General features: G+C 47.1%; 1 pseudogene across 1 annotated transcript; it reads right to left on the bottom strand.

Moving 5' to 3' along the window:
• Positions 1-2215: 2215 nt before the first annotated feature.
• On the bottom strand, positions 2216-3138 carry LOC308640017 (vomeronasal type-1 receptor 94-like; annotated as a pseudogene). The gene has a single exon. The product of its transcript is annotated as a vomeronasal type-1 receptor 94-like (transcript).
• Between the last annotated feature and the right edge of the window lie 1088 nt (positions 3139-4226).

The raw sequence follows: 4226 nt of genomic DNA, 5'->3' as shown, positions 1-4226 counted from the left end.
CAGAATTTCACAGGGGGCCCGTGCCCCAGTCTGGCCGGGCACAATTCAAGAGCCATTTGTCAAAAGAAACAAACTTTATTTTTAGAACACAGGGCACCACACAGCTCCTCAGGAAAACCCTCAGAGCCCAACTGCTACCACCGGCTTCTCACAAGCCTCTAAACCTCCCCCAGCTCTTGAGGCCGATTAGCTGGGTCATGTGGGTGGAGCCAAAAAATTCCCCCAATGAGTAGCTCCGTGGTCTGAAAGGGTGGGGAAACAGCCCAATGAGCATCACCGAAGAGGAGCCAATCAGTTGGCAGCTAGAAGTTTGCTGGGGCCACTGTGAGCCAATCATCAGCTGGCAGCTGGAAGTTTGCAGGCAGCTGGAAGTTTGCTGGGGCTCCTTTGGCTGTGGCTCTCAACAGGCCCGTCCTGATCCCCAGGAGAACTCTCACTCCTATCTGAGGCCTCATGAACACAGTCTTTACTGTCCGCACACCCATCAGTGCCAGTTTGGTTTTGAGCTCACACAATGATCACCTGTGAGGCTCTGCCTGTAGAATTCTAGACTTTCCCTAGCCTGCTCTGCCAAACTCTTCCAAATTTCTTACATAAACCAATTGCAAGGGCTTTGAACCACATCATCTGTAGAGTCACAGAAAGGACCGCTTCCTGTATACCACTACTGGGAAGAAACTTTTTGGTTAATTTTTCATGTCTGTGAAAAATACCAGAGTGATCAGCAACTTAAAAGGAAGAAATATTCTTTTATTTTGGTTCACAATTACAGAGGTTGCAGTCTATGGCCACTTGGCCCTGTTGCTTTGGGTCTGTGGTAGCGATGTCCATCATGGTGGGGAGCGTGGGGTGGGACATGGTTGCTTTCCTCATGGTATCCAGAAAGCAGAAGGGAGACAGGGAGGGTCAGGGTCCAGTATTTGCTTCAAGCACAAGCCTTCAATGATCTATGTTCCTCCCAATAGGCCTCACATCCTAAAGGTTTCCTCTCCTCTGCCGCAGTCTTGGCTGGGCACAAGATCACGAGCCACTCACAGCTTTGTAGATTCAAACAGCAATTCTTTATTCCCGAACTTACACCGGCTTCTACACACGTTCTGGGGAGATCCAAGTTCTGCCACACAATTCACGTCCCAAATACTTTCTCCCATGAGAACTCAACGGGAACTCAGGGAGCAGGATATGCCCTATTCCCAGTAGCAATAACCTTAAACCTGGAACTGCCTTAAATCCAGATTGTCCTAAACTGGGAATGCCCTAAACCCAAATTATCCTAAACCAGGATACTTCCTAAAACCTGCAGGATACACCCTAAACCTGGATTCACCCTCATCCTTGAGCAGGGTCAACTTTCTCAAACACACATGCAATGTCAAAGCAAATTTCCAAGGCAAGTCCATTTAACATGGGGTACGCTGGCAAGGAAATTTCTATGCGTCATTCCTACTTGGCAATCGTCCTCAGCACTCCTCCCTACAGTGCCACAGGCTGGACATGAGTCCTTCAACACCTGGGCACCGGGCATTCCAGACCCAAGTATCACACTGTGCTAAACCAGGCTGTGCCCAGTTGAGATCCAACTCACCGTTTTCCCTTGAAGACCCATTCAGAAATGCAAATGTTTGTGTGACAGGTGACAGTATGTGGTTCCATTACTCATGATGTCTATGTCATCTATATGTATTGAGATAAATCAGCAAAATGCAAACAGCACATTCCATATCAGAATTTTACCAAAACACAATGTCTAGAAAGGGCATTGGAGAGGGGCACGACTGTCATCCAGCAGCTTGGGAGGCTGAGGCAGGAGGATTGCAAGTTTGAGGCCAGCCTCAGCAACCTAGTTAGGCCCTAAGGAACTCACTGAGACCCTGCCTCTAAATAAAATATAGAATAGGGCTACAGATGAGGCTCAGTGTTTGAGTGCCTCTGAGTTCAATCTCCAGTATCCCTCCCCAAAAAGAGCATGTATATATATGTGTGTGGGTATATATTTATGTATGTGAGTGTGTGTGTGTGTGTGTGTGTGTGTGTGTGTGTGTGTGTGATCTGCTATTTACATATAGATATATACACATACACATCACATATGTTCTATATGGTGTATATATGCACATAATATGTGCATATACATACATGTTCTGATGAACTGTTCTGCAGCTAGTGGCATTAGCTGATCTTACCAGAATGTATTCCTGCCTGAATAATTAAGCATTTAAGTACCTCCCCATAGGGACTTGAAAAAATTAATTATGCATTTTTCAGTGCAGATAAACACCAAAGGACTGTTTGTGGCATAGGTATGAGCCACAAAGATCTGGGTGCAATAAAGAATTTGGTCATTGTTCCATATAATTCTCGAAGAGGAGATGATGTAGTCCAACACATTCATGAGCATGAAGAGTCCCATGAGCAGCAGGATGGTCCTGGTGGCCCTCAGTTCTGGGGAGGCTCTTGGGGACAGGCTGGTGCTGTGGAGGTTCTGGCACTGCCTCTTATGCCTGCACAGGAGGGCCACCATGTACCCAATGGAGAAGGCCATGAGCCCCATGAGGAAGACTTTCTGGAAGGTAAACAGGGTGGACACCATCTGCTGGATCCAGTAACTGATGGGCCAAACGGAATAGGATTCGGTGGCATACATCAGATACCCTGAGGTCCAATTGGGGGTGGTGACGTTGGAGACTAAGTGGTGGCTTCTATTGGACATGTACAAGACACACAGGAAAAGGAGGGGTCTCAGGCTGTCCTGCGGGGACCTGGGTTTGAACTTTGCCAAGGGGGAGCCCCTGGGGCTTAGGGTGATGGCCTGCAAGACACTCAGGATGCAGGAGGTGCAGATGGAGAAACCCCTCATCAGCCTGTGCAGGTAGATGACGGCTTTACAGGTGATGTCATCCCAGAATCTCCAGAGAGACATAAATACGTCTGTAGCTATGAAGCCCATGACAGTCAGCAACAGCAGGTGAGTCAGGGCCAGGAGAGCAATGGGCAGGTCCGTGGGCCTGGACCTGTGTCCAAGGAGGAACAAGAAAACATGGAAGAGGAGGAGGACGATGTTGGCCAAGATCCCATGCCAATTTCAGACAGAAAGGCATTACTCAGGGCAGGAATTCTGTAGAGGCCGCCTTTGCTCATCTTATGGGGAGGGGGGGAGTGTGTCATGGTCTGTGGAGAAATGGAAGGGTGATTCCTCATGAAAAGGACAGCGACCTTCATCAGTCAGAATAAGAGCACTCGCCTCAAGGAAAGGTGGATTTTTATCTGCACAACTGTGTAGTTCATGCTCTACAAGTTCTGGTGGATTTGCATGAGGAGAATTTCAGACCAGTGGAAAGTAGGCCCCTTGATCAGAGTCTATATAGAATAGACTTGCGTAGGTTAGGGTACATCAGTGCTGTCTTGATTACAGTGGGTTATTTTTTGGGGGGGTACCAGGGATTGAACCCAGGGGTGCTTAACAACTGAGCCCCATCCCCAGGCCTTTTAATATTTAGAGACAGGGTCTCCCTGAGTTTCTTAGGACCTCACTAAGTTGCTGAGGCTGGCCTCCAACTTGGGATCCTCCTGCCTCAGCCTCCCGAGCTGCTGGGATGACAGGTGTGCACCACTGCACCCGGCCATGTATTTCTTTGTAAAAATTGCTCAGCTATCTCCCATCTTAATACATAGAGAATAAAATATTACCAAAAGAGAGTACTTTGGCAATCTCTGTAGAGAGAACTCTGATGGGTGTTCAGGTGTTTCCTTTGAATGCTCCAAGGTAGCTACACATATTACTTATTCATAATTATCATGCCAGGATAATTCCCTAGAGAGTGGAGTCTACCAAATATAAGCAGAAATTTTAATTTTTCTCCCTATTTCAGCACGTGGAACTGGGATGGTAAAAAGAAACCTACTTTACATAGATTCAGGGTCTTTCCATTTTAACATCTTAATAAAAGGACAAGTGTCCAAACTGTCCCTGAAGGATGGGACTCCATGGGACTCTAAACTGTCACCTCTCCTTGCAGAAGCAAAGGTATTTCCTCACACTTAAAAGGTAACGCATAGAAACTATATTAGAAAATTTGGTGAGGATGTCCTTACGGAATACATCTGGATGGAGCTGTTCTGTGAGTTAATCCCCAACCCCCAGGGCACAGATCAGAAAAGGGTCAGAATGTAGTGCATTGACAGTCACCATGTGTCTTTTGTGTAGTGTCAGGAGAGATCTTTCTGGC

This window comes from Spermophilus citellus (assembly GCF_964194105.1).
Source record: "Spermophilus citellus genome assembly, contig: SCAFFOLD_419, whole genome shotgun sequence".
Taxonomy (NCBI): domain Eukaryota; kingdom Metazoa; phylum Chordata; class Mammalia; order Rodentia; family Sciuridae; genus Spermophilus; species Spermophilus citellus.
The sequence above is the reverse complement of the archived record's forward strand: the minus strand, read 5'-3'. Positions and strand labels throughout refer to the sequence as shown.